This window comes from Drosophila kikkawai, chromosome 3R, assembly GCF_030179895.1.
Source record: "Drosophila kikkawai strain 14028-0561.14 chromosome 3R, DkikHiC1v2, whole genome shotgun sequence".
Taxonomy (NCBI): domain Eukaryota; kingdom Metazoa; phylum Arthropoda; class Insecta; order Diptera; family Drosophilidae; genus Drosophila; species Drosophila kikkawai.
Genome location: NC_091731.1, coordinates 16156617 through 16181625, shown reverse-complemented (window position 1 = coordinate 16181625; position 25009 = coordinate 16156617). Strand labels below are relative to the sequence as shown.

The 25009-nt window shown below is 34.8% G+C and overlaps 1 protein-coding gene and 1 long non-coding RNA gene across 2 annotated transcripts in view; one reads left to right on the top strand and one right to left on the bottom strand.

The window, feature by feature from the left end:
* Positions 1-25009, top strand: part of InR (Insulin-like receptor) — a 52801-nt gene that overhangs the window by 16071 nt on the left and 11721 nt on the right. The window contains exon 3 of the mRNA XM_017180266.3: positions 16227-16279. The gene's annotated coding sequence lies outside the window, so the exon portion shown is untranslated. The remainder of the gene's footprint in view (positions 1-16226; positions 16280-25009) is intronic.
* On the bottom strand, positions 480-1298 carry LOC138928794 (uncharacterized). Its single transcript, XR_011445167.1, has 2 exons — positions 1092-1298; positions 480-1014 (listed from the first exon to the last, which is right to left on the bottom strand). It is a non-coding gene; the product is annotated as an uncharacterized lncRNA (long non-coding RNA).

The following is a 25009-nucleotide window of genomic DNA, read 5'->3' as shown; positions in this document are numbered from 1 at the left end:
GGAATGAAAATACTTGTGTACTTACAAATTGTTTTAGGAAATCAAAAATATTAGTTGTAATGAGAATTTTTGAAATTATTAGGATATGTTTTATTATTTGGAAGTTGATGTACATACCTAATAACTTTAAATGGTGGTTAATGCTTTCATACTTTTAATAATCCTAGAAAATGAGGCCTTTCTTGTATCTATAAAGAAGAAAAAGCATAAATCAAACATTGAATATGATAAGATACATCCTAACTTGTAGATATTTCTATATTTTATTTTGAATTTAAATTAAAACGAAAGATTCCGCGTTTTAGTAGCCAGTTTATTAGCCGTTTACTACTTAAGGGTCGACTCTTTCCACACTTAAGCTGGAATTATGGGTGGCAACTGATGTTTTCCCAGGCTATTCTCTCAAAAAAAAAGAGTCTTTAAATGCTTCAAGGAGGACACCAGCATCTCCTACTCGTATTAAAAAAAAATTTAATGCCTTGTTGCAGTTTTTTATTTCTGTTTTCAGCTTGGGTTCATTTTGTTTTGCTTTGCTTTTTTTTTTGTTTTTTTGGTGCTTTAATGGCCAACTGGTTGCGTTGAGAGCACGTGTTGCCTGTCAGTCATCCAGCTCGTGTATTCAGCGAGTCAGTCAGTCACTCAGACGTTGATTGAGATAGCAGACGGTGACTTTGTTCCAGAAGTTGGGGAAAGAGATGATGAGGGGGCGTCTCGGTGTCTCGGCAGCATCTTGGTTTTGGGGCGTGCCCCTCGCTTCACATACTGATTTCCACACACAGGCGCGCATATTCTGTCAGTTGCTCAATGAGACGCACTTCCGCTGCATTTCCCCTCGCTGTCCCTCTCTTGCTCTTTCTATCTCTTTCCCTCTGTCGCCTTTCCGCCTTATTTCTATATTTATTTCCGTTTTGTGCGTGTGATTGATAGCTGACGACTGCTGCTGTGAGGCAATGATGTAAGCAGAAGTAAAACTGAACAGGAGATGAAGAGCAAGGGAGGGGAAAGATGTCGACACTAACAGGAGGCAGTAAAAAATTCATAAAAATAAATAATATATGATCTATGTATGCTATGAATTTCTAAGAGCTTACGTCACCCTGAAGTAAAAGAAACTGATTCTTGAATTCATGTTATGTTATAAATACAACTATGTATTTTAATCGAAGACATTTTTATACTAAAGCAATCTCATCTGTAACTTTAAGAAACCAGAAGAAAATTGTATATAAATTTCTTCATTTAGTAGAACCTTTCTCCATTTAATAGGACTCTTCTTTATTAAGTAGTACCTTTCTTTATATAGTGGGACCTTCCTTTATTTAGTAAGACCTTTCTTCATTTAGTATGGCCTTTCTTTTTTTATGAGGACCTTTATTTATTTATCAGGACTTTTATAAATGTATAGGACCTTTCTTTCAAAATTATTCACAAACAAACGCAAATTGGCGAAAAATAGTTACGAGTTAACTTTAATGTCATTTTAAGCGGATTTTCAACTTAGCTTTCTAATCATATTTATTGGATTTAATCTATAAATCTATAATCTATATATATAATCATCTGTATACTTTTTTGTAAATAAATCGTCTCTTAAGTATCCTAAGACTGTAGTCTTTTTGAATGAAAATTGATTAGTTTTCTTGTGAATACCATTGGAATCCCAACTGTATTCCGGTGACAGTTGACATGCCGTACCATTTTCACTTCCCTCCCCTGGTGGTACTTTCCCTGCCCCCAGCCTTCTTCTTTCTCTCTCTTTCTTTCTTGCACTTCTTCTCAGTCATCTCAGTTGTTGTATCCAATAAACTAGTAGCAACAGCTGCAGTCGCGGACGACAATCGAAATGCGAAGGGTGTAAAGTGGCGCTGCCACATTCCAATGTCTGTAGCTGCTTCCCTCCTCCTCCTCCTCCTCCTCCTCCTCACTCCTCTTTTGTAGTCAAGAATGCCGGAGATGAAGAAGACAACGAAGATGGAAGAGAAAAGAGGAAGAGGAGGAGGAGGAAGCAGCAGCAGCAGCCGCAGCAGCAGCAAAAGAAGCATTAATCGTGGCATCATCTCATCCGAGGAGAGTCTCGCCATGTAAAAATCACGTTTCGAGTTATGTGAACGGCGCGTGAATGAGTCGAAGTCCAGAGTTCGAATCGCTAAGGAGACAGACAGAAAGAGATAGAGCGATCTGAGCCAGAAAGAGATAGCTAAACAGCTGAGTATGCAGACTTGATCGCCGAGTGAGAGAGAAAGGAAATGGTCGCGGAATGTGTGAGCTTTGCTTCTAGAATTAACTCAATTCGCATGGAATTTTTTCTTAAATTTATTAAAGAAGTCATTTTAATGTCATTTTTTAATCAATTTGTTTACTGGTTAATAGAATAGAGATCTTAGAAACGCTATCAGTATGCGTATTAAGTCAAGCTTGGAGTCCATTAAAAGTAACAACTATCCCAAAGCAACACTAAAACGAAGAGCCTTTGTGGGACTCGTTGGGCGCCACTTATCAAATTATAACGAAAGGAGCACTGCCAAGTTTGACTCTAAAAGCTATTCAAGTGATTATTTTCTCTATTTTATACCAGTTTATCTATCAATATTACTATTATTTTTCAAAATACAAAAGGACCTAAAGAAAAATCAATAAAGAACCCCACATAAAAATAGTACCTTTAATAAAATAAAAAGTGATAAATTACAAATAATGTCGTAAATAAGTATACACCTTCTGTAATTTAATTTATTTCCCTTTTTTTATATGAATAATCACCAGGAACCGAGGCAACCCCTTCCAAATTGTTGCCGCCTTTTTGCAGTCCCACAACTCTCTTTCATTATAAAACCAAGTTTAATGGCCATCAATTAATTCTCAAGGAGCCCAGACAAAGGCTGGAAAGACCCGGCACCAAAGTCCGACTTTATGTGTGTCATTAGGGTGCATTTTGAGTTATGCACAAAAAAAAAAAAAAAAAAAATGAAGAAAACCCACAGAAAATACAAAAACCAGAGATATATGGGGTATAAAACAGTTCCGCATTCCACAATTGGGGAGGGGAGTCAGGAGCAAAAGAGAGACGAGGGCGCATGCGCAGCGACTGGGACAGAGAAACAGATGGAGACATACAATACGCAGATAGAGACAGGTAGAGAGAGTTAGAGAGAGAGAGGAAGGAAGCCAAAAGACCTCGACCCACACTCGTGTGGCGCCCATAAAAACGTCATCGTTGCACATAAAACTCGACAGCAAACAATGCAGCTTGCCATTTGGCGTCGTCGTAATAGTTTTTTAATTGCTCATAAAAGTCCACAAAAGTTCCTGGGTTTTTGCCCCTGAACTCACCCCGTTATGTACATGGAAAAAATGAGCAACAAATTATTCAAATTAGGGAATTTTTTGCCATGGTTTCAAGAATAACTTTTGAGCTTTACATAGTTTTAGTTTGCTTTACAGAATTTGCAAAACTCAAATTATTATTTTATATATTTGAATTTACGTTTATATTTTTTGTCTCAGTGTATATAACGTAAAAGTAACCCGTATATGGCAAGGTCTGTTGTCCGCTTGGGCCCATTAATCACTTGGAGTACTACAGGAGGCTGCTGCGATGGCGGAGACGCCACGAGAAATAACGCCACCAGGTAAAGCCAGAAAACCGTTAAGCGTATGCAACAAGATCGCCGCCTGTCTACCTCTTTGAGGTCTTAACATATGCGCATATTCCCAAAGTCGTTCTCGGCATACAACACGAGTAATGTGTGTGTTTATGTGGAGGAAACGGAAAGAAACGATCTTGCTATTGACATTGACAATGTCATTCTTTGGAAGCTGAGTTGGGTCCCAGAGGGTGTGGGAGGAAGTTCAGAAGAGAGCAGGCAGCTTATAACACAATCGAAGCTTTTGAAATCCCCTTGACTAGGTCCTTTTAATCGCAACACTACAATATCATTGGAATTACAGAGTCAAAAGTTACCCATAACCTTTTACTTATTGACTTAGGAGGATCAAAATCTTAAGTTCATTATCCTTACCTTTTAAGCTTCTTAATTATTATTTCATCCTCTGAAAGATCACATTAAATAATAAAACAATTTTTATATCTTGGGTAATATGTGTTTGGATGCCATCTAAGTGGGTTATAGACATTCATGAACTTGAGTTCATATTATTTATTTACTATAGTTTAAAATTATATTATTTTTTATTATTATTACTAAATTATTTGTTGGCATTATTTTCCTAAAACATTCTCTTTCTACAAGTATTTCCGTTGTTTTTCAACCTACTCACAAAGTTGTATTTAAAAGTGCACTGGATAGCGCTTTGTAGCGCTTACTATAATGGGAAACACATGCGCATAATGAGCTGGCACTTTTTACTACTAGTAGTTGCTGTTTAAGTATACCCCTTACTTGTAGATAATCAGGGTATATTCGATTTGTTGTCATGTTAATAGACATGTAACAGGTTGTACAGTTGTTATACATACCTTTAACCACTATCAACAGCCTATATATTCTAGCCTTGTCCTTGTGTATAGGTAGATTTCGGTATCTCCAATTTTTAAACCAAAGTCTTAGATTTTCTAGGGTAAAGGTTATTAAGGTTATTTCCAAATCATTTTTAAGATTGGAAAGACATCAAATTTGATGTTTGTTGTTTGTGTAATATATTTTTATGCATTCATAAGTCAATAATTTTGTGCTATTTTTGAGTAATCGGTATCACATAGTCGAGCTACTTGGCTATGACATTCTTTCTTGTTTTTTTTTTTCCTCCTCTCTTTGAGCCAAAAGGGGTTAAGTGTGGCGGAGGGGTTAGTGTGCTTGGGAGTTCAGTTCAGATTGGAATGTTGTTTATTGCATTTTCAGCTAAATGTCGCTGAGCCGTCGTCGTCTCTCATTGAAAAATAAATATCAGGCACACACATACTATGCATAATGACTGTGATTTTATGGCATACAAGTGTGTTTGTGTCTGTGTGTGGGTATTGGCATTTGGAAAGTTTTAGTTGCTCTTAGTTGGCCGCTTTTTATAGCCCCCAATCTGCAGCAGCAAGCTTTGAGTCATTGTGCCCGTTTTCTCGATTTGACATTGCAGCATTTTGCATTTTCACGCATCCGGGATACGACAACGATGATGATAATAGTAGTAGTAGTAGTAGGCTTAATGGTGATGATGATGTGACGAGGATTATCTTGCCTATTCCAGACTTTAAAATACGGTAATGATGATGATGGTGTTGCCAAGTTGGAATGGTATCTAATGGAACGGTATGTTTGGAATGTCTGTCTAAATATCTTCAATATGACCTGACATAATATTCTCTTTAGTTAAAATACCATTCGGCTTTATAGCCTTTCAAGCTAAAAGAATACCCGACACACATGACCCGATGACAAAAAAAATAAAACAACAAATTTATAAAAATACACACTCTTACACCAAGTCATTGAGTCTGCACTCACACTGACGTTCAAGCCTCTCACACAGATGTGTGTATATAAAATGCAATTACAATTACAAATTGAAATGCACAACAGATGACGACGACTACGCCGCCGCCGTTGTGGAGACGAGGACGTCTCGCTGCTATATTTAAACCAATAGAATATTTTTGCTTGGGCTTTTTCATCTGACGAAATTCGGTAGTTGCTCGGGTGGCATGAGCAGGTGAGCGGTGGAGCGGTGGAGGAGGAGGGGACAACACATCCCAATCGTGACGACGATCCACGAGACACGGGCACAGCTCGGGCTCTGCCTCTGCCTCATTGTCTCGTTGCTGACGTCGCTGTTGTTGTTCTCACTATTATTATTGCTTTTAGTGATTTTCTACCAGCAAGGGTATGTTTTTTTTTTTTGCGAAAATCTTTGTGACCGGATGATGTGACGTTTGATTTTCTTTTAACTCTTGATATCAAACTCAGATGCACCGATCTAATGAATAAAGTCTTATATACTAAACATTAATTACGAAATATCAACTTCTTTTTTATCTTTTCAGGTAAATGATGTCAATTATTAATCCCTAATCAAGTCTTATATGATCTTAACTTCTTTATTGGTATGTGGAAATAAGAAAGTATAATTCTAAGACCTTAAAAATTATTGAACACAAGAAATTAGCTTATTTTTTTGATTATTACACTCATAAAATTTTGTTTCTAGATTTTAGACAAAACGCCTTAAAACCAGAAAAAGTATTACCAAACGAATAAAGATTAATAACTTATAAAAGCGCATTAAGAAACTGTAACTATTTCGTTCCATTTGTTTTACTTATTATAAATAATAACATTAATTAGATTTTATAATTAAATATAAATATTTCCAGCGACGGAACACAGTAAAAGTTTTGCCCAAGTAATTTAATTTAATTTAAAAAAGTGCATTGTGAAATTGTAACTATATTTGCACCATCTGGTGCTTCTTGTTTCTCATTTCGCATTCAACCGAGCGTTAATTTCGTTGCTATCCAACGGCGCGTGAGTGGGCGTCAAAACCGCCCACTTTCTTCCCCTCCGTCGTCTAGACGGTCCTTCTCTCTTCTCGCCCCCCCTAGCCCCCCTCTGAAGCATAGGAAAATGTTTTTAATTACAATCATTAGAATGAAATTGATCGTGAACTGCAACACGAAAATTAAATTAAGAAAATGCAGACGTGCAGGGACCAAAAAGTGCACCTTTGCAGCAGAGCACAACCCACCACCACCCCTCCGTATGTAGTATCCCGGGTCTGTGTCTCGGTTGTCTCGTGTTATTTATTTTATAGAAATGCTTTTTGCTATTTTTAATTTCCACTCCCATTTACACGCTGCCACCAACCACTCCCTTCCCTCGGCCAAAGACCGAATGCATTTTAAAAATAAACGAAAAGTTGAAATTATCTTTAGCTTGCTGGGGGGGAGACCAAAGTCCTTGGGGGAGCCCGGTCATAAAAGAGGGAGATTTTCGAAATGCGAGTTCATTTGGTGGGGTGGTTGAAAAACCGGGCCAAAGGTGAAGAGACTTGCAAGATATTTTCAAGGAAAGTTTATTTGAAATATAACATTTGAAGTTTTTAAAATGATTTTTAAGTTTTTACCTTTGTAGAATCTTAAACTTATAACAGTTCCAAGTTGTTCAGATTGATTCTGTAAATATTAATATGTTATTTTGATATATCAAGGTCTATATTATCTTAAACATTTTATTATGGCCATGACATTTAATATTTATTTTGAACAATGGTTGTTTTGTTTAACAAATGAAAGTAATTTGATATGTTTTCAACTACTTTTCATTAACAAAAAGAAGTGTTGTCTGACAACAATAAGATTTAACCCCGATTTATTTGCTGCGCATAGGTTTCCTCGATCCTTTCTTCTTACAACGCTGTAATCAAATCTAGACTCTGTAAAAATGTAAATGTATTTTTTTTTTTTGCATAAACGAGTTGGTGCCATGCTAGAATCCATTTTACATATATTTATTTATGTGAGAGAGCAGACCCAGACAACGACAAGCAGGCACAACCCTTGGATCCCAAAAGACAACCCCTTGGCAACAACCCGATCCTACAGTCCCAAATCCCAAATCCCACCCGTCTGCGGAGATCTTGTGATCTGTCATTACAGGCGAGCGAAACAAAACAAAACGACGCGAAAGCGAGACAAGATGAAACTTTGTGTGTTGTTTACGTTTTATGTAGATTTATTTTTGCCTTGCAACTTAAACGCACAGACATTTAAATTTAGACGCGGCGATCATCTAATGGCCTCGTCCGCGCACACACAGCCAACAGTATTGGTTTCGGCGGCGTGATTCGATGCTCCGATGTGATGCTGGGCTGTGGGCTAGGCTGATCTGGTCTAGTCTGGCGTGATGTGCTGGCGTTGTGATGGTGATTGTGATGGTGATGTTGATGGCTTGCTTGGTGTCTGATCGTCTGCCCTGCTATTTGCACAGTCGCACAAATACAGTGGACACTGGGATTCAGGCAACTTGTATGCTAAATACTTTTGTTAACCTATAGTATCAGTATCATAAAACAAAATATTATTATTATTACTAGATTTTTGAATGACTCTTAATTAAGCTTCTCTCATATATTTTAGTGTTTTGATTCTTGGAACAGAGTTTTTTCAAAATAACTTAATTATTTATGAAAATTTAACCTTGTTCTTGTTTATCCTTAAGCTTGTGAAATGTATTAACCTATTACCGTTTGGTTTTTATCTTTTAAACAATCGTTATAAGCTACTCAAGGCAAAAAAAAAAAAATTCTATGGTTAGGTTTATTTTCTTACTGTTAAACTTTATCTAACAGATAAATGCACTGTTAAAAAATTCACTTTCTACAATGAGTTTTAAGTTTACCAGGAATCAAAGTTTTTTTCGGCTACTTAAAATAACACTGAACAAAACAGAAAGCCAACTAAAGATAAGGAATAGCAGCACAAATTGGTGCTAAGGCTTTTAGTTTAACTTTTTCGTTTAGATAAATCATAGACGTGTTGAAAGTCAATTGATTTTTTACAGAAGGTGTAATAATAAATTGAAATAATCATAAAGTAATTTTATTAAATAATAAAAAAAGAGGAATAATGAAATGGTACCAATATAAATTGTAAAGGTTGTTACTAAAGCTGATTTCTTTGCAAGATCAGAAAGATACATTTGTGGCTGCCATTATCAAATTATAGAAATGTTGGGCCAAAATCATGGGAGTTCAAGAAAGTTTTCCTAAAGATTCTAGATCAGGATCGAAATTATTCCAAATTATATTTCTTAGATATTTTCTAGTTCCTGTCAAGATTCAGTATCTAGAATCTCTATCTTCGTCTTTGTGGGGTCTTTCTTGTGTGCCATAAAAGCGTCTGCGCCAAAATGCCATCGCTGCAATCATTCTGGCGTTCTTCCTCTTGTTACTTACTGTCGTTGTTTTCGACTCTTCATGTGACATAAAAAGCGTGATCGATGTAAATGTTGTGGCTCAGCTGACGCCGCCAGTGCTGCTGCTGTTGCTACTTTTCCTCTTTTGCTGATCTTTTGGTTCTATTTTCATGCCACGTTCAACGGGAAAAGCAGCGAGCTGAGAAGGGAGAAAGACGAGGGGTGTTCCCCTACACCTAAGTTCACACCAAGCACCCTCTCATTTTAATCTGATTTGTGGGATCGAACAACTGTAAACCCTGGCTTTGGACAACACTCTCTTCCCTACCCTTTCATTGCTGATTCTTCGCATTCTTGCGGCTGGCTTATGTTTCCGTTCGCATCTTTGTTTTTCTTTGGGTTTTGTGCGTGCCAAGTCACGCATTGAGCTACTTTACGGATTTGTCATCGATAGGCTCACCGGACAACCCCAAAGATACTTTTTTGCTTTTCGAAAAAAATAGAGTTTGAACTCTAGCTGGACTTGACTTTGTACTAAGAAAATATATAAGTGGAAATAGTTTAAAAATTAATTTATTAAATTTATATTAAGGTAATGTTGGGAGCTACAATTGACTACAAAAGTCAAGCATGAGTCACGAAATACTTTTTTTTTTACATTTACAGTATATAAACTTTTAGGAAATGAAAAAGTCTGGTTGAATATTGTTTTATTATTGTATTTATTTAGATATTTTTTTTTGATATTTAAAATACATGTTCTAAATGTTGTTTTGTTTTTTTCTTAATTTATTTTTTCATTGTATTTTATTTGGCTGCTTCTTTTTGTCTCGTGCTCGTTTTATAATTCTATTTTTACGATTGTTGTTGATCGCGCGCTTTTCTTGTTGTTCCTATTTGTTTATTCAATTCCGTCGCTGTTACAGCGTTTTTTGTAGTTGCTTTTTCTATTACGTATTGTAAAACTTTAAGCGTATTTGGTGTATATATTTTTTTGTATTTTTTTTTTGTTTCGTTGACCGCTGCCTATTTGTTGTCTAATTTATTTCTATTTCTACGTCGTTGTCCTCAGATTGAAAAACAAATTACCATAAATGTCACATTGTAATTGTATTGCATTAATTGTAATACAAATATTGTTGTAACGCCGAAAGCAAAAACAACCATAAAATGGAAAGATTACACCGCAATAGCCCTGATCCTCCTCTATATATTGTCTGTGTGCGAGAGAGAGACGCTCAAGATAATCAAACAAACGAATAAAAACCCGATTTTCTTTGGATTCAAATAGAGCTATGATTAAGCTCTGCAATATAGGATCGAATATACGAGAGCATAACTCATCTCACTCATTCTTCACTGTGTTTTAGAAAGTAAGAGTGAGAGACCTGGCTTTGTGATATATTCCCTTAACCTTTAGATTTTAAAAGAATATTTTAAGCAGTGAATAAGTTCCTTAACTTGTATTAACCGTAAATAAATTTTTGTATTTGTTCGATGTATCGCAATGTATCGATGTTTTCTCTTAAAAATATCGGAAATTTCGATGTTTGAAATCTTTGATGTTTTCAAACCTCTAGTAGGTAGTGTTATTAATAATTTTATATTTTATTTGAAATTAAGAAGTGTCTTTTAAAAATATATAATCTTGGTTACATAAAGGGTTCAGATATAGATATCTATTTATGTTTTAAATATAAAGTATATAAAAATATAACATTTACCATTTTTCACTTCTAGTTGTATAGTTTCAGAAGTACCACAAAAAGCTTTGACTTTTAACAGACATTTGAACAGTATAGTTTCCTTTTTTACAGCTGACAAGACAAAGTAAATAGTAATTTGCATATTTGTTTAATTAAAAAACATCTTTAAATAGAAAGTACTTGTGAATAAGTTATAAAAAGACCTTTAAAGATAACTAGTTGAAAAAGTAAAAAAAAGAAAAAGGGATATAATTAGTTATGGTTATTTCTACTCAACTTTATCTCTAAGATACAATGTTGTGTTGTCCACTTACTGTTGTGCTCTTCAAGTTAAGTTATTTTCGGATTTCTTTTGCACTTTCCTTGTAATTGTTGTCATAGTTGTTATTCCGTGTGCACACACACTCGTATATTCATTCAACTTGCTATGTTTGTCTACTGCTCCGTCTGCGTCTGTCGTCTCGACTGGCTTACCTTTGGGTCTTGCTGTTGTTGTTGTTGCCGTCACCGGTGTTTTGCTTTTGTCTTTTGGTTTTTTTTTTTTTTTTTTTTTTTTTTCCTTTTTTTTTTTTTTTTTTTGTATTAAGCATGGAACTGGAGCTTCTAGATTCAAGCTTCGAGAGTTCCGAAGAGACTTGGAAACTGGAACTGTTTGGGTAGCTATTTGAAAACCGCTCTCGTTTCATTGTTGTTGGTATTATTATTCATTGTTATTGTTGTTGTTGGTGTGCTGTTGTTGTTGTTGTTGTTGCCTGGGCATGAGCAAGACACGAAGTAAATAAGAAGAAAAAGGAAGGAGAAGAAGACGAGGGGGAAAATGAAAACAATATTGTGTCTTGTTTATTGCTTTATTTGCGGCGTTTTGCTCTTGATTAGGTTCTTTTGTGCCTCGCACTTTGCTTTTCTTGTTCTTCTTATGCCAGTTGTTGTTTCTGTTGTTGTTGTTGTTGTTGTAGAGTTTTTCGCTTCTGGCGCTTTTGGGCTCTATGTATTTGTATCTGTATCTGCATGTATTTCCATCTGTATCCGTAGCTGCGACCCGACTACGACTGTATTTGTAGCTATAGAGCGCAGGCATAAGGTAAATGCGAAAACAATTTAAGCGGAACTTAATAGCCTAACAACTATTTAAACTTAGCTGATGATGATGATGATGTTGTTGCTGTCTACTTGGGGTATTGTTTATGTTTTCCAGAGACTTGTAAAAATGTATTGCGTTTTATTTTATGATTGGATTCTTCCTCCTCCCTTTCTACACCCTTGTCCGTTGTTCAAGAACAATCTGGAAATCCTATTCTCAAGCGATATATTTTTAGCTTATAATTTTATTTAAAATAAGGTGTTATCGATCTGTTTAGCCTTTATTTTAATATAATTCCCAATGACTTTTGGCTTTTTTTCTTTTTTAAAATGTCTTAGAGTGGTTTGTATATCGCCCAAATATAGTCCTTAGCCTGGACAACGGGAAACCCAGTACTTAAATCCGTGCTAGAACTACCTGCACTACTATAAAATTAGTTGAATATATTCAAAAGGGGTAATCAAAGTATAAATAGAAGCAATTATCAGTTAAAGGCAAAGAAAATTATGTGGAGATGCTTGTCACATTGAAAATATCATCTAATCTCAAGTTGACTAAGCTAAAAACTATATTAAACTATTTATTCATTCAGTAGATAGTCATCTATGGGGTTTTCCCTTGTGATTTTCCTCAATCTTATTTTGAAATGCATCTCTGACAATTGCGTCGTGCATAGCGCCTTTTTGGCGCCCAACACACACGCACACAAACACAGACACATTTCCGTTACGCTGTCGAAATCAAATCAAATTAATTCATTAAGCCAAGTAAATGTTTAATAAATCATAACAAGAAAACAAAGCAAAACACAACAAACCAGAGGAGAAAAACTCGAGCAAAAATCATCTTGCCCAATCAGTCTGGCGCCTATTTTATGAACGGTTCAATAGCAAATGTCAAATTTGACAGGCGGAGAGCGGAGAAAAAAATAAAAGGAAAAAATATGAGGGGGAGCACAAGCGAGAATCTCAACTGATAACACATAGGGGAAACATATACTACATATAGAGGGTAGAGGGAGGGGTGTTGGAAGTTTTGTTTTACTTATTTTATTTTCCTCTCTGACCACAGCTTGTTATTAATTAGCTTGACTTGTGACTGGCCCCGTCAAAGTTCTGATTTAGCCCGAAAGATATCGACGGATGGGAATAAATAAATGAATGAACTGGAAACGGGGAACCACAAATGATATTGGAATGGATTGCATTTGGATTGGATTGTTGTATTGTTGTTGTTGTGTGGTTTCCCATGCTTCAAGGGAAATATTCATTCACAAAAATACAAAAAATAGAAGAGGGGAACATTCGTTTGAGGTAACTGGGAAGATAAGGAAACTGATAAGCCAAACATATCTAACCCGGATTCCATCCTCAAAAGTTAAATACAGTGACACTTTCCTCAATCCAACCTAGGTGAATCTTGTTATAAGTTATTTTATAATATACAATTTATAAAGCTCCTGAGCTTAAATTCCTAAATTGCCACTCTATATTTTAAATCAAATAAAAATGTAAATACAATGTAGTTTTGGATACTAATCTGATACTTTATGGAACCAAAATTATAAAAATTATAAAATTAAACTAATTATTTGAATATTTTAAATGCATTTTTTGTTTTATCCGAGTTAAAACTTTAATAATATTTTAAGAATTCAAATAACAAAGGAAATAGATCGTCTTTATATTAACATTTTCTTTAACTTTAAAGAAATCTGAAAGATATTCATTATACGAACTGTACTTTAGAAAATCATGTAATTAAGAATAGTATTTGACGACTACTAAATTTATTTATTTAATCTTGTTAGACTACAAATTGTTTATAAGCTTAAACTTAAATTCAAGTGCAAAAATTCACAAAAAACTGTTAAATATTTGTATATATTTAATATTGATCATGTGAAATTACCCCAAAAGCAACTTCAACTGTAGGTTTTTACTGTAAATATGGAGGGAAATCGTTAGCCCCACAGAAATCGAAATTGGGGTCTCTTGGCTATGAATGAAATCCAATAATACGAGTATAAATTTACTCTACTCACGCTTCCGTCCCAGTGTGTGTCTGTGTGTGTAGAATTCATTGATAACTTTAAAACGCCAAATCAAACTCACACACACCCTATGCCTTGTGCAATGCATTCCATTCCATCAAAAGAAATTGGGCAACGACGCAGGGGAAACGTATCATAAATAATAAAAGTAAGCAAAGAAACGTGTGTTGACCAACCAAAAAAAAAAAAAAAAAAAATCCAAACAGTACTCTAGTACTAACAAGAGGAGAGAGGGGAAAGTCCCTGTCTAGATTAGAGACGAAAGCTTATCAAATCGGAATTTATATGAAATGTTATTTCTGTTATTGCGGCTGACAATTATTGTTGTTTACTCACTTGCATTCCACACACACACACTGGCACTTGGAATAACGAACACTTGAAAATGTCATTACACGCAGAAAAAATAAATGAGCGAGCTACAAATTTCATTCACGTTGCTTGCTTTGGTTGTCATTGTTGTTCTTGCCGCTTACGTAGCTGCATATTCCCCATTCACACGAGCGAGAGAAAGAGAGCGGCGAGCAAGCAGTGCAAGTGTGTTGTAGTAGGGCACTGCTTCATTAGTGGTTGTTGTTGGGTTTCATTCATTCCATTCAACAATTCAACAACACGTAAATATGTACACTGTTCACTCTTTTACTTAATTAATTAATATATATAATGAATAAATATATATATGTAAAGCTTTTGGAAATTCCATATAATTATGATGTACGCAAATTTGATTAATTTATTAATTGTATTTATACAATAATAATAATTAAGTATTTGAAGTAAAGTTTAGTAACACTTTTGTGTATAAAAAATGGAAAATCGAAAAAATAACTACAGTTTTATAAAACTTATATCAATTCGTTTTCTGACACTTAAATATTTGCGTTTAAATAACAAATGTAAATAGTAAATATATATATATATCGATAGTTGTATAGTATATAAATATTCCCTATCAATTCGAGTCTATTTTTATTTGCCTTCCATGTATCTCTTTGTTTATTTAACACGCCGATAAATAACAAAACCACAAAAATGTGGTATAAACCAAAGCGGATTTAAAGCTGTGTTGTTGTTGTTGTGTGCATGTCAACCGCAAGCCAATACTGGGAGAGAAAAACAGAAAACCAGACTAGAGAAAGGATCTGGGGAAAAAGAGGGCTGGCTGATCTGACCGGAACTGTCCAACTCAAGGCCTTTGTTTTGTATATATATTATGTATGTATATATCTACACAGTTACCGGACAATTGCTTCAGCCATACTAATTAATCATTGAATCATTATTGGAGTTGGAATAGCGCCGGGATTGCCCAAGCCTTAATTAGTAAACATTATGAAACACGAGATATGTATATTTTCGCACGATTTCAATTGAAAGGCAAAAACTTGTTTTCATGTTTAAACATTTCAAGCGTTAACGGATTTTAATTAAAGTTAATTAATGTCGACGTGACGTGTAGATATTAGTTTTTACTCTACTTGGATCGCTTAGAAATATTAAAACATAACATTTGAGGAAAACGTAAAGAAACAACACAGTCAAAATTACAAACTTTACTTTGCCTTAGCCATTTTGGGAATGACTTTTCTTTATCCTTAAAATATAATAATAAGATTTTGATGGTTTATAAATTATAAATCTTAACTTATTTATTTAATTCTTGAATTTCTAAATAAGAAATGTAATATAAGATACTTTAAATTGAATTCTTTTTATAAAAGGAGTGTAAATAATGACTCTATCGGGTTACTCACTTTATTATAACAATGAAAAGCATTGTAGTCGTTTTTCTAAATACCTGCCAATGTTTATGTCACCTGCAGCCTAAAATTTCAACCAGATAGCTTAAAAACTTATAGACTAGTCTGGTTATATATATTAAAACACGATCGGAAATGCCTCCTTCTGATCATAATTGCATAAGGTAAACAGGAAGCAAAGTATAAATTCCCTAATTCCACATAGAACCATGTCAATATTTGCTATGGACAAGCAATACTATCTTTGCAAACAAGGAAGTGAGGAATAAAAGGGTTCGCCTATGAATGCCTTACATTTAACTCTAGTTTTTATACCCAGTAAATTGTACGGCAAAGGGGTATACTAGTTTTACATCATTTACAGAATTTAATAGTAATAAGAAGGCGTATTCGATTCCATAAAACTTTTAATGGGTTTTTGTCATAAGACTTGGTTTATTAAAAATAGAGACTTATTGTTAAGAACCGGGTATCTACTAGTCGAGGCTCCTTACTACACCGATTTCCCTTGTTATTATTGACACACAATGTGCAATAATGTTGAAAATATCACTTGCAGGCCATATAGCTCACCTGACAGTTGGATCGGTGGTGAATTATGAGTGTAAATATCTGTCAAGGCGAACAATTGAAGTAATTGTATTAGGGGACTTATATTTCCTAGTTTCCGGCTACACATATTTGCTACAATTTTTTTTTATAAACATTTATAAAACTCTTAAAATACTAATTTCTAACAATTGATTTTCCTTCTTTTATTTTCAGAAATCTTTGGTGAAAAACAATCTCATAAAAAAGGTTTACAACTAAAAAAAAAGGTACATCCAAATACTTAAATTAAATTATAAATATAAAATAATAGTTTAAGGCATTGAGATAGTAGTAGTGACAGGTGGAGCTTTCTCGGTGATCAATCGAAAGTTTCCGGAAATTTCACAATCTAATTTTAAACGCTGAATTGTTTGTATGAACTTTGGTTCGTATCATTAATTTTAGTAGAACAATCGGGCTCTGTAGTAATGTTCTTCTAGCCCTTATCTTGTTATTGTTATTGTGAAATTCAATGCCTGCCAATCGCCTGAATAATAATTCATTGAACAAATACACACAGAGCAAGGTGCAAGTGTATGCAGTAGTAGTTAACACTCGGCAATCGGGCTGTGAATGCAACTGGAAAAATAATAATAATGACAACATCACGTCAAGGATCGCCCTGTAATCATCATCATTTGATACGACGATGACGTGTGTGAAGTTTCCGATAAAAAAAAAAAAAAACAAAAGAGTATGAGGCAGGCAGCCCGGAAAATGTGCAATAAACAATGTATTTTGATTCGAACGTGACGGCTTATTGGGATTGTCACAAGGCCCCAGCTACTTTACCGGTCTACACCCATGTGATTGATGGCCAAAGTCTGGGCTCTATCTGCTAGTGAAAGTCACGAGATTTTGTCACCGGCATATTAAAGTATTATTTTCTGGGGCCTCTAGATTGCAATGTGAAATATATTTGTTTATAGGAAAAAATATAAAAATATACAAAATCAATAGATCGATTGGTTAATTACAAGATAGGAAATATAATTATTTCTCGATTGGTAATTAAGTTTTTCATTAATTTTAGCAATAGATTTATATTTGTGCCTAAAAACATGCATAAAATCACAGTCCTGGCTGCTATCGTTATCGTTATCGCTGGCCATCTTCGATTGGTTGCCGCTGACTTGGCTCACGCACTAAGATCGGTATTTTTGCCTTTAATCAGTTGACGTGTTTCTTGTTGTTTGTGCCATGGCTTGTGACTTATTAGATTCCTATATGTTGTTGGTTATCGGCCTGAGCTTTGAGTGCGATATGCGTATTTGTTATTGACATGCTTATAACGATCCAAAAAGATGTATATATGTTTATGGTAATATTAATTTCTCCATCGATTTCCTAATTCCCTTTATTAAATGAACCAACACAACATAAAGTTTGCCTTAATGTATCCCCATCTATGATTTATCATATTAACATCATTTTCGTAGGCACATTGAAAGTCATTACTCGGTGGCAATGACTCGCTTTTAAAAGTTAAACAAATTATTTATGTTGGCGCGTTTTCGGGGCGATAAAAGTTTGTCATCGCCAAGAGACGACGGACGAGTATGTCATGATCGTGGAATTTCCGTCTCCGCCTCCGTTGCTCCGTTGCTGAGTGTGCGTGAGTATGGAATGTGGAATTTGTGTGTGCTTGTGGTGTGTGCTCCAAAGGTATAAAAGCCGTTTTTTACTTTGAATGCTCACGTATCGGAGTTAATTTCTTGTAGGGCGGCTCGACGCACTGGCATTTCATTATTATTTAAACATTTTCGCAGGTGTCTGTTGTAATGGTCTCTTTTTTTTCTGTTTCGGATCGACTTGGTTTCGATTGGGCCTCAGGGCTAGGCCTCGAAATTGTTTTTTCTTTTCTACTTTTTTTTTTTATGATTGTGGTATGCTTCGTTACGTTTTATGTTCAGCGTTTTCGTTGCGTTTTCTATTTCGTGGTATTTTCGGCTTCTTTTCACTGTCTTACATTTTTTTTTTGTAAGTGTGTGTGTTTGTGTTAATGAAAATTTTATTGGAATTTTTCGGTTAGGCGGTTTTGTTTGTTTTCGAGTTTTTACGAGTTTATGAATGAACGTGCAAACAAACAAACAAACAAACCGCGCTACACTTTTACCAAGGGGGTAAAGGGGGATTTGATGGGTGATTTTTGACTGCTTAAGTTTTTTGGTTAGCTTTGGGAGCCACTTTAAGGTGGCCACAAAAGGGATTTTCTATATATTTTAAAATTTAAATATAAATATTAATAAAAAATAATAATTTTTAAGACGATTTCAAAGATATTTTCAAAATAACAAGTTTAAATTTTAAGCTTAAATTTAAGAGATTTACAACCTTGAGTTTTATTGCCTTTTTTTCATTAGAAACTAATTATTATCTTAATTAATTATCTTAATTTTTCACTCTTTATGTACATATCTGGCTTTAATTTAGTTAATTTCATTTCCATAATGCCTAAGTCTTATTTTCAACTACTTTGCAACCCTACCCGCAGGTTTTCCACCCTCTGCTTTCCTTTACAAGTAAAGCCGCTTCTGAAAACTTCTCCGATAAAAGCCTTCGGGGGAAAAAACAGACACCGCCTGGCACAGCTCCAAGTAGAGAGTTAAGTGGAGTGCTCACTGCGGCATAGAACCACTGAAGAATCCACCCATACCACAGGCCACTTTTACGACTCGAGTTCATTTGAAATTAACGGCCATTATTTCGGGGCAATCGTTTGTCGTAAAAAGTCAGTAGAATGTGCATATGAATACTAAGACCCGATTCCACATAATGAACTTGTGGTTGGCAGCTTGTTTATAACAATTACAAAGCCACAGAATGTGAATAAAATTTTAAAAATTCTTGTTTTTTGAATTCGAATGAAAAAAAGAGCACAGTTTATCAAATAATTAGTTAGGAAATGAATTATAATGAGAATTATAACCAAAAATATATCGAAATTAAGCATGAGCTATGCTTGACATTTACTGTTTTAATATTTCTTTCGATCCTATTAAGCTCAAAGCTGTTTTATAGAAAAATAACTCAAAGTTTAGTTTGTTTTATCATATATTTTTAAATGCACTTTATTCAGCTCTTAATACATGGGTATTTCATCAGAAATTTAGAACAAAAAAACCATACTACAAACACGTACTAACTCTTTATTCTCCACGTCATTCTGGGGGGCTGGGCTGGTGGCGCGACCAGCCTTATCAGCTGTATCATCTATCAGGATAACTGTGTGTGCCCCCCTTTTTAGTTAGTCGCATTTAAATGTCATATTTTTTATTGGGAAAAAAGTGCCGTCATCCCCTTAGCACCTGTCCCCCGGTGGCCACCACCGTCATGGGGACGAAGCTAGCTCCCCAGTATTTATCTCGCGTGAGGCGGCGTCACGTTGCTTATCTGGAACTCACACCTCGCACACTATAAGCCAACGACGACCATATCAAGCAAAACAACAGAGCCCACAACACATGCCTGGTGAAATATTTATTCGAAGACAACAACTAAAAAATATAACTATTTAAGTGCTCGAGAGTTACTACTATAGTCACCTTTAGTCGGAACGGAGGGACAGTCGATCGCTTTGCGCGGATAGCAAATTGGTGGATCCACATTCCGGGCATGAGTTGGCAGATCTTGAGATTAGAGAGGGTGCCAGGGCCACATGTGACCGGCATTTAGTTGTAAGTCATGGTGATGCAGGAGCCACAAAACTGAAACTTTCAGATACAGATACGACACTGAAATATCTAAATGAAATGATGAAATTAAACTATTTTGAAGACCTACTTATACCAGTTATAATTATCAGAAAAGGTATCAAAATCGATCTGGCAATAACAGGATTCTATTATAATACAGGATTATAAACCATTTTTTAGAAATTGGAAAGACTTCTCCAGAAAGTTACTCAAGTGTTAAAAGTACCATTTAAGGATGGAACTTCCTAAACAGTTATTATTATTAACTATGTATGATTATATATATCCAAAGTTATTTATGATTTCACTAAGGAAAGCTTTAAAATAAATTAAATGCCCATAAAATGGGTCACTTGATAGGTTCGGTACATCCCCCAGTTCCCCAGCGAGGTCTCATCATCTCCTAACTTATTTATTTAACAATTTAAATGCTCGCGCTTAAGCAAAGCTCTTTGAAAAAAATTATACAACAAAATTATACAAATAATGCGTGCGAAAAAGAAGAGGAGGTGGATTCGGGGAAAGAAGTTGTGACAAATCGACAAGAGATTGAGATATTATGAATGGGGAAGCTGCCGAGGCACCTGATGATCTGATCACCATCATTAGCCCATCGATATCGAGTTGGAATTTCGATCGGCTGACTCGCTGGCCGACTGGCTCTCAATCAGGTTTTTGATTGGTCATATCTCCAGTGAGTCTGGCCTGATCTCTATCCGAGCTTATCATAATGCGACAATTTTATTGTTTTCCTCCTGTTCTCATTCGGTTCGATTCGGTTCGGTTCGGTTGCTTTGAAAGTCGGAAAACAAAAGACTTTGGATTTGGAGCATAGGAAATATTTCAATAAGCGAGCGAACTCTGGTCTGGCCTGCTCCTCCTCCTCCTTCTCCGACGTCTTCTGTTGTGGCCTGTTGTTGTATTTGTGTTTGTTGTTCTTCTTAACTGGTCTGTCAACTTTGTTTTCGATTGGAATGCTGGCTGGCTGGCTTCGGCCTCTCAGAGTCTCTGATTCTCCAATCTGCAATCCAACGATCTCTCTTCGGAGTCTTCTGTGGGCCTTTTTCTGCCCGTTATTGCGTCAATGTCGTCGTTATGGTTGTTGGTATTGTTATTATTATTATTATCGTTGTTATTGGTACTTCTGTCTGGCGGTTTTTCCCCCCTTTTCCGTCAATGAGTCAGCTTCTGCATTTGTATGTGTGGTGAAAAAAAACAGCAATACAAGAGTGCAGCGCGTGCGTAGCATTGAATTTTATAAATTTTGTAATTAGAATTAATTGTTCTATAACTTAACAAAGCTCTAATTTAAAATTCAATAAATGTTGTCATATATTTAGTGTATTTTAATAAATTTTTTTAGCATTTGTCAATTTAAGATTATCCCAGGCTTTAAATTACTCGAAAATATACATTTCGGACTGATTTCTCGTTTCATTGCTAAAATTTCTTTGGCAAATAAAGTCCGTGCTAAATAAAAAGGTTTTCTTCTAACATTAACGGGCACCGGACTTCCTGTCAAGCATTTATCGACTCTACAAATCCACATACGATTTCAGAAAATCAACTAAAAAATAACTTAAGCAGCACAGATGTTTAGCGAAGACTTCCTAACCAGCACATGTGAATAATTGCAACGTACTTAACAGGTACTTTACAGCACTCTGTGTTATCCTTTTTCGTTCAAATAAATTACAGGTGCCAAGACAACAGATTTGTCTAAAATGATGGAATTCTTAGGACCTTGTCTTTTTCAGTCAAATAGCTTATTGGAAGTTTAACAATGAAACGAAAAATCGGACCTTAAAATGTTCAATTTAAACTATTTAAATTTATCAAATAGAGTGATAATTGTTGACAATTCCAAGCAATAATAGTCGATAATATGCATTTAGAGCGGTACTTCCCAACTAGAAACTAAAAAAAGCCCCTCTTAAGTTGTTTTGCCATTTTGTTGTTATAGTTGTTATTCGCCATTGCACTTAAAAAAGGGAAAACAAAAATACAATGAGTTGTAAAAAAAAAAAGCACAAATGTCAGTTAGGCGTGCCAATTGCACCTTTACACTTTTACACTTTTTTTTTACGAGGCGCGTGCACGGTGGCGCCCAAGGCGCGTTAAACGAAATTAAACAATAAAACGCTCGCCAGCGTCCGGACACCGGAGCGAAGCGTCTGTTGTTAATTTCCATGTGTGTAAATGAGTGCCGCTGATAAGCCAAGCCAGTTTCGCCTGGCCCCTTTCCTTTGCCCTTATCGTCGCCGCCATCGTCGTCGTCGTGTTTTGCCACTGCAGCAACTTTATTTCCAAGATCTAACAAATTGGAAAGCGGGAAACTTTTATTTAAAAGTAAAATAAAATATATAAAATATTTGAAAAATCAACAAACTAAGCAAGTTCTTTAAAATCCTATCGTTTGAAAAGTTTACTAATCGTATACAAATTTTTTGAGCAATTATTTTCGAAGCAAACATTGTTTTTGTAGCTCACAATTGTCATTATTCGTAGTATATAAATAATTCAATTTCCAACATTTTTCAGAAATAATTTAAATATTGCTTTTGGTTTCTTATTAATGCTAGATAAATATTTGTGAAGTCATTTGATTATTAAATTCTTTAAAAGTTAGAACAAAATTCTGTAAAATTTGGCATTTGATAAGCTATATTTCGTTTATAGGAACTACAAATTAAACAACAACTTGCTTTAATATGTTTAATTTTTTTTATAAAATATTATGAAATCTAAAATATATATAAAAAAATCAATTTTAAAATTCGTTTCTAAGCGATTTCTTACTTAATTAATGATATTTTATGTTCTGCTTGATTTGATATGATTAATATAATAAAGTTAAACTTCAATTTTAAACTATATTGTATAATTTTGAATAATATTTCTTCTTTATATGTATATTTTATTCATTTTATCGATAAATAATTAAATACAAAATTAGCTGAGTGTATCGTTTGATGTTTACTACCTTTTACTGCATTCCTAAAATGTATTATTATTTACACATAAGTATTTAATTTTAATTAAATGTATGTACCTATATGTTTTTTTCTAGTGCACCACCATTTTTGTTTTCTCAAAACTTTGCTAACACTTTGGGCATTGTTATTAACATTAAAAATGATCATTATCATATTGCCATATCTCGGCCATCTGCAGGCGTCAGGTCTTTCGACAATGTTGTGTTGTGTTGTGCTTGTGTGTTGTCCGGAAATGTTGCTCACCGGAATTGTCGTCTTCTTATTTTTAGTTAGTTGAATGATAAAAAAAAAAATCTGCAAAAAAAAAAACAAAAAAAGTTAAAGTAATCTGGGTCACCACACGCACACACACAAATGAAACAGTTTGAGTGTCACCGTTTGAGAGCCATATAGCGGGAGAGAAATAATTCCGAAGAGAGCAAAGAGAGCGGCAGAGAGCATATTTTTATTTACTTGTATTATTTTGTATTTGCCGGTTTTTTTTTTTTTATTTTATATGACTTATAACCATTTAATTTTAGTTGAACATTTGTATTATTGTTGTTATTTTGTCGTTTTTTTTTTTAATGTATGTATTTATAGCGCGACATTTTTACTGCGCAATAAAAGCAACAACAACAATAACAAATCAAGCATAATAAACAAGCAGCATTTTGGTGAGAGAGAGAGAGAGACAGACAGCCGAGAGAGGAGCCGCTTTTTTTTTTGTCGGCAAGCTAGAAAAAAATGTGCAAAACATGAAGAAATTGCGTGTGTTTGATTGTATTGTACATCTACTACGTTTCCAAAAACTACGCAGCAGCAAATTTTTGCAACAACAACAACAGCAAGACAGAGTGGGTGGTGTTTATTACTCCCTCCGTTTTGCGCTCTCTGTTTGGTTTGGTTTTGTTTTTGTTTTGTTTGCCACGCAGTCGCATTTTCATTTTCCCATGTTACGCCCCGAAAACTACAAACAGCACGGGGCACCCTGTTAAAAAAAAAAACGGGAGCAACTTTTGATGAATTACAAGCGTAGTAAAATCAAAAATCGCATACGTACACCTACTACTTACGACTTACTCCGCTTTATGACGCGACTGCGCTGTCGACGTCAATCGAACATAGCGCGTCATGAAAATATGGACACAGTGCCCGCTCAATATGGTGAACCAATAGCTAATTGTGATAAAATCACACGCAAACGAGGAATCTCTTTAAAATAGTGCCCAACAAAATCTAAAGTATTAATAGTTTTCAAACACAGCTTTTGCACTGTGGGAAAAAAACGAAGAAAACACATCAATGCCAAAAGCAACAACATTACTTACAAATACAATCACTCTCCGTATGCTAGCTGTTTTTTCTAGGTATTCTATTATTCTTCTGTCTGTCGCATAAAATTATTTATTTTCTTGTTTGCTTTGTTTTTTATTGCTTAACTTAGCAAAGCTGCGCTCTCCCCTTGGTCTTCAACGGGCGAGAGCGAGATGCCACTGTAGCAAGCCGGCTCTCAGCTGTTCTTTGCTGTTTGTGCTTTTGTTTTTTGTTTTTTGTATTTGCCCAATTTAAAAATGATTGAGAATTGATAATATAGTGATATAGTGAGAGGTTAATTAAATAATTTGGTAATCATCAAATTTATTTTTAAAATTGCACAAAAACGCACAAAGTAAATAGAGCTCTAAATAAAGTAATAAAAAAAACAAAAATCAAATTTTTAATTTTTTTTTTTAAGGTTTAAGCTAGTCTAAAAAAACTTAATAAACTTATAAGTATTTTTTGACGCAGTTTAAATAGATTTCAATTCCATTGTCGTGGATTCTGTGTTGCGAATAGCAATCTCTATGCTTAAAAAAACAACAAATATTTATAAAAATAAATAATTTAAGCATATCTTGCAAATATAAATTAATAAAAATAGTTTTATTGTTAGTTAACTATCAAAATATTAATATTAAATCTTATTCCAATTCCCAATGTATTCACTAATAGGTATCTAATGTTTAGCAGATAGCTTTTCTCTTAACTTTTTATCTTTGCCTCACCACGTAAGCCATTTAAGGTGCAATAATTAGGGAAAACAAAGCGAGCGTCAAAAGTGTATTAAACTGAGTGATCTTTCGTCCGGTGACGATAGCAAGCCGTTCGACACGTGTGCCTGGAACTTGGCGCCCTTTCTGGCATAAAATTACGTGCGCTGCTGTAATTATTGTAGTTTATCATACCCTAGCAGAGGGTATAATAGTTCTAGTCATCTGCCATAACATTAGCATCATCGATCTAG